Source organism: Asparagus officinalis, chromosome 1 (assembly GCF_001876935.1).
Source record: "Asparagus officinalis chromosome 1, Aspof.V1, whole genome shotgun sequence".
NCBI lineage: Eukaryota > Viridiplantae > Streptophyta > Magnoliopsida > Asparagales > Asparagaceae > Asparagus > Asparagus officinalis.
The window spans coordinates 30,097,439-30,113,960 of NC_033794.1; the positions used below are offsets into that span (position 1 = coordinate 30,097,439).

The window sequence follows — 16,522 nt, forward strand, 5'->3', positions numbered from 1 at the left end:
CCTTGTTTTGAGAACAATCATTTGTCATATTTGTGCTTATTGTGAGAATCACTTTGTAATACACTTGTACACCGAGTGAGGAGTGTGTGGTGAGAGTCGGGGATCGTCCCAAGAGGAGTGGCGTCGGTTGACGTGCCTAGGGAGAGGTTGTAACCGAGCACTTGAGGGAGACACGGCTAGGTCCAACACTTAGTGGGTGTAGAGTGTGATTGCAAGAGTGTGAGTTGTAGAGTTTTCGGTTAGCTAGAAAACCGAGTGTGTAGAAGAAGTTCCGGCTTCCAAACCGGATTGTGTTAGTGGATTTCTCCCCGGGAGTGGGGAGCGGAGACGTAGGACGGAAGGTCCGAACTCCGTGATCATATTGCTTGTTTGAGTGTGCTTTGGCGTTCATTCATATTTATGTTCATATCTTATATCGCCATTGTCATTAGCTCATTATCTATATCATCCACTATCTTGTTTAGATTGTTTACCCCTTGTGTTAGTTTATATATCCTTGCATATATTTCACTATATGCATCTTTGCTAGGATATATCATATTGTATATTGCTTATTCTTGCTTATAACTCCTGTATATCTATCTTGCAAGAATACATCTTGTTAATTAATTTTAATTGGCATTTAATCGGATTAGATTAGCATGAGACCCTAATCACCCCCCCTCTAGGGTCTAACATAAGCTTTATCACCAAATAATAGTTGGATACTTATGTGTTTCTGAAAAATAGTTGCATATTGATGTGAAGCTGACCAAGCATCCCTAAATGAAATACTCAAATAAACACTTGGTAAAATGCTAAAGCTTCTCAGTAGAATACATTGGATTTGTGGATAAAGACTTTGCTAGTCTGCTATTAATTGAGAGAAAAAATAAAAAATAAAAAAAATCACATAATAAAAATTAGGAGTAATCTAGAAGAGTTGAAAATATAAAGACTTAATCATACCTTAACACACGATAATACATCCCTCAATAAGAAATAAATGGAAGAATCGAATTAATATTACCAAGACCAAGCAATTGGGATAAGTTATTGGTTATTGCATAGTTCTATCGGAAGTAAAACAAACAATGTCTGCTAATATCTTGTAAGATGAAATGATTAATGTGAGATGTAACTAGGAGGATGGTGATGGCAAAAGGCTCTCAATACATGGGATAGCACAAATCGAGCAATAGAAATGTGACATGAGAACTTGGGTGATGGCAACCCTTAGCCAAACATTTTGTTACACAACTCATAAATGTAGCAAAGAGATCTACTCCCAAAGAACAATTATTTCCAATACATTTTGAAGGGGGAAACTGCAAGATCAAAGACCTATTATCATAAACAATAAAAAATTGCACAAATCATACCTGAAATTACCGAATTTGTACAAATCAAGCAACAGTCACAGTGATTCCCTAAGAAAGATGTTACCTTTTTTCGAGATCTAGCAAATATCAGAAGAAAATTGTAGCCCTACTAAGATCCAAGGCAGGCTAAAGGGAGAAAACCGCAAGCGTGAAAAACCGATGCGAAAAGAGAAATAGAGGGGAATAGTGGCTGTAACCCTAGTCATCTCGGAGTTTACCCCTTATCTCATCGCAGGTCTGACAAAGGTACAACTAAGAGAGTTTTTTTTTGCTGATTTCCTCTCTTTTTGGATGAAAATTGGGAAAACGCGAGAGGCTTAGGTGGACTCAGTGTTCAGTCTTTCCAACCCTAAAAGAGGAAGTGAACCAAACTGGGGAAAAGAAAATCCTAGAAACGTTTTATCTGAGAGCAAAGCGATATCAGAGGCGAGAAACAGGTTTCTCCGGTGTTTTTAAGCGAACCAAACACCCCCTAAAGATAGACTTGACTTCTCACCTCAAATTATGGAATCTTCCCGTCCAAATTTAGGGACATTGGCTAAAAGCGATCACTTTCTAGATTTAAGTCAATTTTTATTTAAAAGCTTCTTTGGGTTATTTTTATTACAAATTGCAAAACACCAGCAGTTAGGAAGAAATTATCCATGTGAGATTAAAACAAAGACTCAACCATTAAGCTTTGCCAATGACATCAATATTGATATATCTCTTGTTCATTGTTGTGTATAATTATTCAAGTTATGAGTCTATGCACAATGACCTAAAAGGTATACACGTTAAAAGATTGGGTTAATTGCAGATAGAACCCCCTCCTATACTCCCAATTGTGGATAGGCCCGCAAATGAATTAAAACATCAAAAAAAGTTCACTCAGAGACTCTCCGGGGTTGGGCGAGTCTGTCCACACTAATAGATCTATAATGTGCCTATCCGCAATTGGGCAATAATATAGGGGTCTATCTTCAATTAACCCGAAAAAGAATTGAAGGGTAGTCACAAGGAAAGTTAAGAGAGATCCGTGTTTATAACAAAGCCAAACGAAACCAGAACATGAAACAAAACAAATGAGCCATGAATTGAATAGTTTATACAACATCAACACCTCACATGCTAAATGGTGAAACCAGACTGTTAATAATAGAAGATTCATACTGACACCAATTATAATACACGATGCATTTGCTTAGTTGGTTTAACAGTAACTGTTGATACATACTAACAAGTGGCAATAGATTATCATTATGCGATAGAAATATCTTGTAGTCTATCTGTTTCATTAATGGTTTACTAATGAAAGAAAGTCATGCGATCAGCTCTCCAAGTTCACTAATCCAAGTGTTTCTTCAGCTGGTGCTCACTGCCCAGAGCAAAAATTAGTGAACAAACTAAATATTAAACAACAGGAGGCCGCTGGTTTAGTAAATATATACGATATACTCAACAACAGAATGCGGTACCAAGGGGGGAAGCAAAATTCTTTCCGTGGGGATGAAAATGAGTAATATTCATACACTCTGGCTGCTCCGAATACTGTTACCGTCGTTATACACTGACGGTAAGAGGCACTGTAAGTCACCGACAACCCAGCATACACTAGGTAATGTGGGTTACATTCTAACAAAGTTCACATCATGGGAATTGATTGCATGTTTAGAAAAATTTGATAACGCTCCTCTTCTTACATTTCTTGTCAACAGTAAATACATAAAACAACCGCTATTTTAGGAATACATGCTACTCACTTCTTCTCTTCAGCCATCTTTTTGCGGATCTCAATTGCTGTGTTGAAGATTCCCAATGTTGGTTTATTGCATACGAAGCATTTCTTGTTTTTGGCATGGTGCTGTAAATCAAAAGATGAAAAAAGAACACAAGTTGAGACATAAGGACATCTGACAAGTGAAGTGTCTAGAGTTTAGAAGAGGGGCAATAGAAAAACAAAACGGTTTAATACAAAATATTACTCGTAACCTGAACCACGATAAACTAAACATTGTCAAATTGAAGCTATATCAAATTTCATGTAGCATAAGCTTTATCTATTGATAAACAAGCAACAGTTAATGGCTGTATTGAGCTCTGGTACTGTTTGCCGAAATTAGGATAAATTATACATTATCTCTGTGTTTCGACATCAGCGATTCACAAAATCTTGAGTGTGTCGACCAGTTTAAGAAAGAATAGTAGGAAATGATATATTTCTCTTTATTGTCCTAAAGTTTATATTCAATGATGTTTACATTCATTTTACTTCCATAGTGACACCAAAACCACCCTATTATCTATTTTTGTTTCAGAAAGGTTCAGAACTCAAATTATAGAGCTCACATGCATGAAGAAGGAAATCACAGAATTGGAGGAAAGATGCTCCCATAAATGGAAAAGCTATTCTCGTTGTACACGTAATGATGATGAATACCTATGTCACTCTTACAGCCAGCCTTTTTGAATTTTGAACTGAACTGTTCCTAGATTTACAACTGGTACATGCCTCAAAAGAACTACAGCCAATAAAACTGTTGATTGAAATATTGCATGCAAAGTCAAAAAGGCAAAACCTATAACAGTTGTATAGCATGACAGATCACTGATATCGATTATAATCTGATGAACCTCAGAAGAGCGCTCACATGACACGCTTGGAGAACCACAGATCACTGATATCGATTATAATCTGATGAACCTCAGAAGAGCGCTCACATGACACGCTTGGAGAACCACACACTAGAGGCTATAATCATAACCTGATGAACCTCAGAAGAGCGCTCACATGACACGCTTGGAGAACCACACACTAGAGGCTATAATCATAACCTCAATCCTTCTTTGCTGCTTTCGAAGAAACTGCTTCTTGTTCAATAATTGAACTGGCTTGTTAGTTGCTATCCGCTTAGTTCTAACCCTATAGATCAGCTTTTTTCATGAACTTTGTTGGATTTCGAAGAAGTCAACATTGTTTTTGTTGTGAACGGCGGAAGCGACGACACACAAATACAAACGAGATTGGATTACTTATCAACAACCAGAAACAAGTAACACAAATGCAAGACACCAGATTTTACGTGGTTCGGAAAATCTGTCTACGTCCCCGGGAGCAACACTATAATTTCTTATTAATAACAAGAAATTACAAATCAAAGAGAAAATCTCAATCTTGAGATTTCTCAAACAAATAGCAAGTGATTTAATCTAAAACACTGCTCAAACTCTCTCACTCTTAGCTACACAAAGCCCCACCAATTAATTCCACCAACCCTCTTCTCAAATTTATGAGAATGGGACAACGGGAGCTCCAATCACAAAAGAGAAGAGGAGAGAGGGCGCCGCCAGCTGCTTGCTCCCAAAATCACCCATTAGCCCCTCAAACAGGGTTTCCCTTTTATAGGGAAACCCTAGGGCACGCGTTCTCTCCATCGGGTGGGATCCAGCTGGATCCCACAATGGCTTCACAGGCGGATCACCAACAGGTGGATTTCTCCTCTCTTCACGCAGGCGACATCAATCAGGCGAGTTCGACACCACGCGAGCTCCGCTGCTGGCGAGTTCGACACCACGCAGCTACAAGCGAGTTCCGCTCGCCTCCCAAGCTCGACTTCGCCAGCAATCTCTAACATGCGACTTTCCTCGCCTCCTCAAATTCGCCGTCGACCTATCTCGAACAGGCAAGTAGGGGTGAGCACGGTTCGGTTCGGGTCGGTTTTTACCAAAATTTGAACAACCGAACCGAACCACCTATAATTCAAAACCGAACCGAACCGTTACAAATCGGTTCAGTGCGGTTTAGTTCAGTTTGTTCGGTTCTAACTTTTATCAAGTATAACAATCAAATGCACAAATATTGCTTGTCCCAAGAGATAATTTGTATATATTTGTTTTCATATGCGCCCAAATGCAAATCATTTGAGCCACAGCTAAGATACTTAAGCGTCGTGCACACTTGAATCAACAACTAACCCAATGGACAACATACACAGAAGTGCTGAATTGAGTGATTAAATGGGGAAAATCCAACTCAAAGGGCACTAACATACTCCAACAAGAAGCGCCCATTCCACCTACTTCATGTTCAATTCAAAGACAACAACAGAGAAAATTGAAGAAAAATTAATACTATGTACCTTGAGAGTAAGGGCCGGGGTCTTGAAAGAAGAGAGAGAGCGAGAGAGAGGGATTGAGGCCGAGCGAAATGGGAAATTAGGAATGAGTAGCGGCGGATGGGATTTGGGAATGAGAGGAAATGAAGTTAGGGTTGAGGGTTTGGGACGGGTCAGGTAAACGCGAATGGGTATGAAAGTTTTGGGAATATATTCGGTCGGTTCGGGTCGGGTCGGTTTGAAAAGTTATCAACCCGACCCGAACCGCCTTACTCTTAAAACCGCTTTTTTCGGGTCGGTTCGGGTCGGTTCGGTCGGTTTTTTCGGTTTGAACCGAACCATGCTCAGCCCTACAGGCAAGCTCCTCGACGCCGCCGATCATCTCCATCTCCGACGAGATCGACATCGTCGTTCCGTTCAGGTACGATTTTCTACACATCTCCACCTCGGCGAACGTTTTCTCAAAACTGAGCCGACACCAACCAAACCAAATGTCTCACTTGTCGAGACCCAAATATGAATAAGGCCACTCTCCAAAACATCAGTGTCTACTCATCAAATCGGCTGCATCAAAAAACTAACTGCCTACGTATCCTTTTGCCCAAGGAATCAAGCATTTACGTAGTTCACCCAACGACCTCTAAAGGCCCTCAACAACGAAGAATGTTCAACAATTCCAAACAATGACCAAATTTCACTCCAGTGACAACTTTGGTCAACATATTTGCCGGATTGTCCTTTGTGTGAATCTTCTCTAATCTGACGTCTCCATCATCCAATAAGTCTCGAACAAAATAAAATCTGACATCAATGTGCTTTGTACGGGCATGATACACCTGGTTCTTGGCCAAATAGATAGCTGACATGCTATCACAATGTATCATGATGGTATCATGTGCAATCCCTAAGTCATCCAACAACCCCTGTAACCACAAAGCCTCCTTCACAGCTTTAGTCAACACCATATACTCTGCCTCCGTAGTGGAGAGAGTCACTGTAGACTGAAGTGTGCATCTCCAACACACCGATGCTCCAGCTAGTGTAAACACATATCCTGTGGTAGACCGGCGCTTGTCAAGATCCCCGCATAATCGGAATCCACATAACCAATACAATTATGTCCATTCTTCTCATTCTTCTCGAATACCAAACCAACATCCACGGTACCTTTGATATACCGTAAAATCCACTTCACGGCCTCTCAATGACTATTCCCAGGGTTGTGCATGTACCTAGATACCATGCTCACGGCCTGTGATAAATCTAGCCTTGTACACACCATCGCATACATCAAACTACCCACCACATTGGCATATGGAACTTTGGACATGTATTCACAGTCCTCAACTGAAACATGTGACATCTTAGCTGATAGCTTAAAGTGGGAAACTAATGGAGTACTCACCGCCTTGGCATTGCCATCATAACTGAATTTCTTCAGCATCTTCTGCAAGTAACTCCTCTGTGTCAACTTTAACCTCCTCTTCACCCTGTCTCTCTCAATCTCCATACCCAATATCTTCTTTGCTTCTCCAAGATCTTTCATCTCAAATTCGGATGACAGCTCCTTTTTTAACTTTCTAATAGCTGAAGTATTCCTGAAAGCTATGAGCATATCGTCAACATATAACAGCAAATAAATATACTCACCATTTTGTAGCTTGTGCATATAAACACACGGGTCATATGGGCTCCTCGTATACCCTCGGCCAATCATGAAGCTGTCGAATCTCTTGTACCATTGTCGCGGCGATTGCTTCAATCCGTAAAAAGACTTCTTCAGCTTGCATACCAATTATTCCTTTCCTGTAGCTTTGAACCCTATAGGTTGTGTCATATAGATCTCCTCTTCTAAGTCTCCATGTAGAAAGGCTGTTTTCACATCCATCTGGACCAAATCTAAATCCAGCTGTGCCACTAACGCCAATAGTATTCTTATCGACGAATGTTTTACAACAGGTGAGAATACCTCATTGTAATCAACGCCCTCAAGCTGGGCATACCCTTTGGCAACCAATCTGGCTTTGTACCGAATATCCCCATCAGAAGATCCATCTTTCTTTGCATACACCCACTTGCATCCAATAGCCTTCTTACCCTTCGGTAGCTTTGCAAGTTCTCAAGTGTCGTTCTTATGAAGAAACTGCATCTCTTCCTCCATAGCTTCCCTCCACCTAACCAAATCAGAGCTTAACTCTGCTTTCTTAAATGTAGAAGGAACCAAATCATCAACGACTTCTGCTGATAAAGCATATGCAACCATGACATTATCATATCTAGCTGGCCGACGAATGTTTCTTCTTGGTCTATTAGCTGCAATGGACTCTTGAACATGACCCTGTTCCTGAGTCCCAATATCCACTGTATCCTCCACCTGCTCATCTGTCATATCATCTCCTCCCAGTGTCACCTCTGTAGGAGTCTCGATAGATACAGTGCTATCTGAAGTCTGTGGAGTCACATCATCCTCCACCTGCTGCGATACCCCAGTAGTCTGACCTTCCTCCACCTGCTGAGGAATCTAAGACCTCATCATGTGAGTCTCATCAAACGTGACATCTCTGCTAATAATCATCTTCTTGTCTTGTGGATCCCACAACTTGAAGTCTTTAACTCCACCTCTAAAGCCCACAAAGACTGCTTTTCTCGCCCCCGGATTCAATTTACCATCACTAACATGGTAATAAGCAGGACACCCAAATATCCGAAGCGACTCATAATCACTAACCGCTGAACCAGACCATTTATCCATAGGAGTCTTTCCATGTATCACAGTGCACAACAACCTATTCACGAGATGGCTTGCATAAACCAATGCCTCGGCCCAAAAGGATCTTGACAATCCACTCTGTATCATCATACATCGCACATTCTCCAGCAAGGTACGGTTCAACCTTTCAGCCACCCCGTTCTGTTACGGTATCTCACGAACTGTGAAGTGTCGTCTAATGCCGTGATCCCGACAAAACTGCAGAAACGGATCATTTTTGCACTCACCACCTGTTGAGTTATTTTAGATAGTAATTAGTCAATAGTGTAAGGACCTATCTGTAAGAGTGCACCTCTATAAAAGGGGTACCTCTCTATGAGAGTATGTAACCCTAATTTTGCCCCACAAATCTACACCATTATCCGAACGGAGTACCTTCACCTTTCACCTGTCTGCAGCTCCACTTTCTTCTTCCACTCCACAAATATATCCAGGACCTCATGTTTATGCTTCATGGGGTATACCCAATTCCTCCTGAAATAATCATCAATGAGAGTGACAAAATAATTGACCCCACCAAGAGATGTGTTCTTGGAAGGACCCCAAATGTCAGTATGAACATAATCCAATATACCTTGAGTGTTGTGAATTACGATGGCGAATTTCACTTTTGTCTTCTTCCCAAGTATGCAATGTTCACACAGCTCCATCCTGCAGGTCTTTGCACCCTTCAATAGTCCCTGTTTCGTCAATACTTACAGGGACTTATTACCAGTGTGTCACAATCTCATGTGCCATAAGCTGGTAGTATCCTCCTTTGTGGTAATCGAAGCTGACAGACCCCCTATTACTATCTTGCCCTTCAAGTAGTAAAGGTTATTTTTCCTAACGTCTCGCATCACCACCATGGACCCCTTCATGACCTTCAGAGTTGCATTCTCTAAGATCACCCGATAGCCAGCTGCCTCCAAAGTTCCAAGTGAAATGATATTCTTCGTCAATTGAGGAACGAATCTCACTTCCTTCAGCTCCCTAGTCACGCCGTCATACATCCTGATCCGGATTGTACCAATACCACCGATAGGACATACGTGATCATTACACATGAGCACGACATCCCCTCTTTCCAACTCCTCAAAGCTGGAAAACCAATCCCTCCTAGGGTAAATGTGATATGTGGCACCTGAATCTAATATCCACTCCGTAGATTCGGCATAACAAACTGACGGTAATGTTGGGCATGAGTAGCCCGAAGAATCAGAGTCTGAATTATCGCTACTAGCCTTAGTAACATTCACTTCTAAAGCCTGTACGGCTTTCCCCTTATTCTTCCCGGTTTTGTCCTTCAACTTTGGACAGTCGATCTTCCAATGTCCCTCTTCTTTACAGAAGCGACATTGATTCCTACCAACACTCTTATAGTCACCTCTATTTTTCGATTTTGAGCGGTTGAATCTTTGACGGTTTGGACTACGGCCACGAATTGCTAATGCATCTCCCGATGCCTTCTCGGAGGATTCACTATCTCTCTTCCTCAACTCATAATTCACTAATGCTGAGGTCACCTCCTTATAGCTGACAGTGGTTCTACCATTGATCATCGTAAGGACAAATGTACCAAAATCATCTTCTGGCAATGAACATAGCAACAACATCGCCTTATCTTCATCCTCTATCATGATATCCACATTGGCCATATCCGATAGTAATTTCGTGAAGTTATTAATATGCTCTCGAATGGAAACTCCTCTCTTCATCTTGAATTGATAAAACATCTTCTTCAAGTGAAGAAGATTCTCAATGCTTTTTGTAAGATACTTCTCATTGAGTGTTTCCCACAACCGTTTCGCTGAAGTCTCGTTTATCACATCATAAATCAAATCCGGTGTCAAACATGATCGAATAACCCCACACGCTCTACTATTCATTTTTTTCCAAACCTTGTCTTCAACATCTTCGGGTTTCTCTTGTAGCTCAAGAGTCTCCTCCAAATTTTGTGCATCCAAGGCGCTTGTCTTCAACATCTTCGGGTTTCTCTTGTAGCTCAAGAGTCTCCTCCAAATTTTGTGCATCCAAGGCGTCCATTACTTGACACCTCCACAAACTCTTGTAGCTCAAGAGTCTCCTCCAAATTTTGTGCATCCAAGGCGTCCATTACTTGACACCTCCACAAACCGAAATTGATCTTGCCGTCGAACTTTGAAACATCAATCTTAGTATTACTAATGCTCAAATTTTGGATCGCCTTTGTCAAGGCCGACCCCGATGTACTTGTAGCACTTGAACTAGGCCTGCTAGTATCACCCATGTTGATAATCCAATCTCTTCAAATGAGAACCAAGCTCTAGCTTTCTTCTCCAAAATAAACCCCAAGTCAAACCCGGATCTCTGATACCACTTGTTGTGAACGGCGGAAGCGACGACACACAAATACAAACGAGATTGGATTACTTATCAACAACCAGAAATAAGTAACACAAATGCAAGACACCAGATTTTACGTGGTTCGGCAAATCTGTCTACGTCCACGGGAGCAACACTATAATTTCTTATTAATAACAAGAAATTACAAATCAAAGAGAAAATCTCAATCTTGAGATTTCTCAAACAAATAGCAAGTGATTTAATCTAAAACACTGCTCAAACTCTCTCACTCTTAGCTACACAAAGCCCCACCAATTAATTCCACCAACCCTCTTCTCAAATTTATGAGAATGGGACAACAGGAGCTCTAATCACAAAAGAGAAGAGGAGAGAGGGCGCCGCCAGCTGCTTGCTCCCAAAATCGCCCATTAGCCCCTCAAACAGGGTTTTCCTTTTATAGGGAAACCCTAGGGCACGCGTTCTCTCCATCGGGTGGGATCCAGCTGGATCCCACAATGGCTTCACAGGCGGATCACCAGCAGGCGGATTTCTCCTCTCTTCACGCAGGCGACATCAATCAGGCGAGTTCGACACCACGCGAGCTCCGCTACTGGCGAGTTCGACACCACGCAGCTACAGGCGAGTTCCGCTCGCCTCCCAAGCTCGACTTTGCCAGCGATCTCTAACAGGCGACTTTCCTCGCCTCCTCAAATTCGCCGTCGACCTATCTCGAACAGGCGAGCTCCTCGACGCCGCCGATCATCTCCATCTCCGACGAGATCGACATCGCCGTTCCGTTCAGGTACGATTTCTACAGTTTTCCTATCTTTATGTTGAGAGATAAACATACTCTGAACATCTATCCGCCATAGACAGAGCAGTCATGACAGCAAAATAGCTTCAACTAAGCATACACTAAACATCTACCTGCCACAGAGAGAGCAGTGACAATATGAAATGGATTCAACCTTCAGAATCATATTCTCAATAGGGTGCAAGTGACTGACATTTACACAATCACCTCCACCAATGATAAGCCTACAAAACGTGTCCTCTGATTGCAAGTAGGTATATAAATATTTATCCTACCCTATCTATCCCACCAATCAGTGCGATGAATACACACCTGACAACATTTATAAAGGCTTTGATATTGCATCCAAAGCATTACTAGCACCAGAATAAGGAATATAGACATTCTCAACTTCCCTCAGATGATCCTAATCATTATTACTATGCCCTAGCTGCTCAATATCAAACTGAAGACTTCAAGAGAGTGTTGACAATTACAGCACCCGGCAGGACTCTTCTTGGACTATTCCCTACGAGTTTTCTTTGAAGACATTAACTGTCGTTTATGAAGTTTTGACGGTAGTGTCAGACTGACGATTAGACTGCTCTTCGGTTTGGATGTGAACTTTCTATAACCAGGTGCCCTAAGACACTGTTCTAAATATATGACCACCTGGGATGCTGGTTAGAAAGAGAATCAGAACAGACAAGTAAATCATGGACTTATTTATAATTTATATACACATTAACAGTTAAGTTTTGCTGATACAATGAACTCAGCCAGCTTAGCAATTTGTATCAGTCATGGGAAGTTGCTTCTCATTGAGCTTCTCTTTCATTCATATCACAAATTTATAAAGTCTTGACGCAACCCAACTTAAGCTAAATGTAGACCAATCAATCTTAGTCAATCCCTAATCCTTCATTTTAGCAAACTGAGACAAACGACTGCCCATCACATCATATCAGTACAAATATTTGTAGATACCTGCTAATCAATTTGTATCAGTCACGGAAAGTTACTTCTCCTTCAGCATGTCTTTCATTCATTCACAACTTGCTAGAGTTGTGATTCAACCTGACTTTAGCTATAAATATAGACCGATCAATCTTAGCCAATCCCTAAACCTTCATTTTAGCGAACTGAGGCAAACGACTGCCCATCGTATCATACCAATGCAGATATTTGTCCGTATCTGCTAATCAATCACTAATGACCTAAAATTCATATGTGCAGCCAAAAGATGAAGCCCTACTATCTTGATATTCTTAATATATATGTATAAATAAACACACATAAACCTATTCCTCCAACCTCACATACAAAAACATACATGGCGGAGGAAAAAAGAACGCGACCATCCTCTCTAACATACACGCCAAATATCTACAGAGAGTTAGGAAAAGTGTAGAAATAGAAATGATAATGAACCAACAGGATAGTAGAAATTTAAAAATAGTAGCCGCCCAAAATCTTGTTTAGTTGCATATTACACCCCCAAATTTTCATATTTAGAGCTCAGATTCTTAAGTTGTCTTAAGAAACACACCCAGGTAGATTTAACTGCCATTACTCAATCTCTACTGTTTGCTAGTATGTGAGTGAGTGATTGTGTTTGGGAAGATGAAGGACGAGCAAAATTGAGAATAACAAAGAGAGAACAAGGAAAACCTAAGTATCAAGTGTATTACTGTAATTTAACCAAGAAGGTTAAGAATAAACCATACCATGGTAAAAAAATCTGGACGGAATCCATACAGGGGGTGTTTTCTTAAAAGAAGTTATCTAATTAAGAAATACGAACATTTGGCGTCTAATATATAATTAGCTAGATATGGTGGGCTAATATGACAAAAACTCATACATACAATAGTTTGTTATGAATATTGTTCGTCATCTCTATTTTCATAGGAGTCAATCACACTGGTATTGTCTTCTTTTCTCCTAGTGACTCTTATGTATAACTAAAGTGTTGGTGACAAATCCAACACAATTGGACGCAACATTATTATTGCTTTTCAAGTCTATGTATAACTAAAGTGTTGGTGACAAATCCAACACAATTGGACGCAACATTATTATTGCTTTTCAAGTCAACACTATGTCTAAGAAAAGAGGACAAATCCAACACAATTGGACGCAACATTATTATTGCTTTTCAAGTCAACACTATGTCTAAGAAAAGAGGAAAAGCAGAGAAATTTGACCGAGAATGTACAAAATGCAAGGGGAAGTTTTGCTCAACATGCTTGAGGATGCTCATCATTATGAAAGCGGAAAAGTAGAGAAATTTGAATTGAGAATGTAAAAAATGCAATGAGAAGTTTTTGTTCGATATGCTAGAGGATACTTATAATCATAAAAGGTCATGCGAAAGCAATAATGAAAAATAGGCCAAAGAAGGCAGGAATAGAGGAGGCAACAACCTCATGAGAAAAGGAGGTCACGAAGGCACGAAGGTCTTGTTTCACCATTCTTATCTCTGAATATAATATGCATATGCAGAATGAAGAGAAATTTGATCTGCTAGATAAAGCTTGCAGTCTGTCGTTACTCGTTAGACATCCCCATCATATGTACAGTCGTAACCTCGATCCTAGAGAACATGACCTCTAACTCTGTGGTCCTTATCACATGTTTGACTATGCCTACCAACCTCACTAGTATGATCCTTGCAAAGAGGTAACATCCTTGCACCTCTAAATTATGTAACACGTCCTAGGCCAGTTACCATCAATTCATATCATATAAAAGCACATTATAGTCCTTATTATCCATCACAAACACAAGCGTGCAAATGAGGGAGAAGACGGAAAAGTGTGTAGCAAATAGAAACGATGAATGTGCCTAACAATATACTAGATGAAAAATATAGAATAGTTTGCCATGAATATTGTTGGTCATCTCTCTTTTAACGAGGGTAAAGTACCCAGTGTAAGTATGCTCACATTTTGAAGGAGCTTATAAGTGAGTCGCTAAGGGGATTGATGTATGTGATTGCACACAATAAAGGAATCTGCTAGTGTGACACCTGAGCTCTGTGAGTTTATTAACTGATTTCGATTACTATCATGAGTCATGACTGATGAACTTCCTCACTAAAAGGTATCCAGGATGTCATAGATCTCAATTATAAGTTGAGTCTTGAGCCATTTCGAGTTTGCATATAATAATCTATAGGTCTATTGGGTTTGATTATATTAGAGGATTCAGATTGCCCCCATGAAATACTAAGAAATTTGTAGGCTTATTTGCGCGCCGTTTACATAAGCTGCATTCCAGATTTGTACGCAAAGAGCTATAAGTATTGGATCATACAAGGGTGATCGAGATAACATTAAGAGAACAGGAATACGATGTTGGCGATCAGGTTATGATAAGGGTGCAACTTGAAAGGTCTCCTTTAGGAACTAAAATGAATTTGAAAGCTTGTTGGACCGGTCTGTATAATTAAGTATAATATGGAGTTTAGTTCTAATGCCATGAACTTGATATTTCTAAGTATCTTGAAATTAATTCTTTAATATGAGGGGTCTAACTCATGTTCTTGAGCATTATGAAGGGTCTAAGTATCTTGAAATTAATTCTTTAATATGAAGGGTCTAACTCATGTTCTTGAGCCGTACTCCATTTTCTCTAAATTCACATCGTGTATAGCACACAACTGATGAGGATGAAGATATTTTTGATGATAATTATTGTCTCGACAATAAATGGAGCTTTCAGAGTCACTTGGTAAAATAATACGTACAGATTAAGTCTGAAATTAGTTTTTGTATTAAGAAGGTTGCTCGACTTTTCCTATACTACAATGCAAGGACAGTAAAACCACAACTCTGTACTCAGACATAGTAAACCAACTCAAACAATTTACAACCATCCCCTGCAAAGAGGTACAATAAGCACTATGTAAAGAGCCTGCTAGCGTCCCGCTTTTTTTGAGAAAAATCAAGATAGCATCAAACGGTAGGCTCAAAAATTGAATTCAAGCTCTAGTTAAGAAAAAGAAGGAAGAAACCGACTAGGCTCAAAGAAAGAAAAATCTTTTAACTTCACATTCACTAGCAATATAGATTACCAAGAATTAAACAGAGCAACAACAACAAAGAAGACTAATTCAAATCACATACCTTAAGCGCACAATGCTCGCAAAAGTAATGCTTGCACTTGGTCACAACCGGATCCTCGAACGGCCTCCTACAAATAAAACAGGCAAAGGGCAAAGCATCCTCGTCGTCATCGTCGTCGTCCTCATCACCCCCATCATCACCATCACCTCCTCCACCCATCGCCATCGCCCGCTTCCTCGCCTTCTCCTTCTCCTCCCACTCCTTCTCCATCTGCCACCCACTCTTATAATCCCCTCTATCATGCATAAACTTGCAAGAATCCCCAAACCCGCAGTACCCCGTCTCCTTATAATCCTTACAAATATCCGGCTGGTAATCGAACCTCGCCGAGGTCCGGATGTGGGCCGACGCCCGAAGCGGCCCGTGGGCCCCTCCGGCCTTCTCGCCAGCCACAGTCTGCTCCCTCCTGAACCCGGCCTTGTAGTCGGTGTACCCGTGGATTCCCTTGTAGAGCTTATCGGATCCGGGTTTTCCGCCGCTCTTTAGGGTTTATCGGGTTTCGGGCGGGAAGAGGAGGTGAAGAGGAGCTTGTTGCTGTCGGGTTTGGGCAGGGCTTTACTGTTGGGCTTGGGCCGGGGGCTTTGCTGATCGGGCTCGGATTGCTCTTCGTCGGAGGAGGCGGTTTTGCGCTTGCGGATGTTGGAGCGGTTCTTGGGCTTGCGGAAGAAATTGCAGACCTCCTCGGATTGTTCCGCCATGGCTGACGACCGAGAAGAGAATCGGTGAGAGAGCGAAGGAGAGGAGAGCGGGGTTTAGTTATGGTGTGTTTGGGAGTTTACTTAAGGGCCTGTTTGGATTCGTAGGCGGTGAAGGGAAGTTAAGGGAAACTGAGTGAATGGAAGTGAAGGGAAAGGAAGGGAATTCCCTTTTTCTTGGTTACATCTCAATTTAGAGGGTAACAATTTTTATATTATTAGGGGGTGAACCAAGGTGAATGGAGGTGAATTAATTTTACCTCCTAAGTGTTCCCAAACAAGGTGAATGGAGGTGAATGGTTCCCCTAACTTCCCTTCACCCTCATTCCCCTCAATCCAAACAAGCCCTAAGGGAAGAGAAGGAAATGTAAACAA

General features: G+C 41.0%; 1 pseudogene; it reads right to left on the reverse strand.

Annotated features, from left to right (window-relative positions):
* LOC109822241 lies at window positions 2,821-16,246 on the reverse strand (annotated as a pseudogene).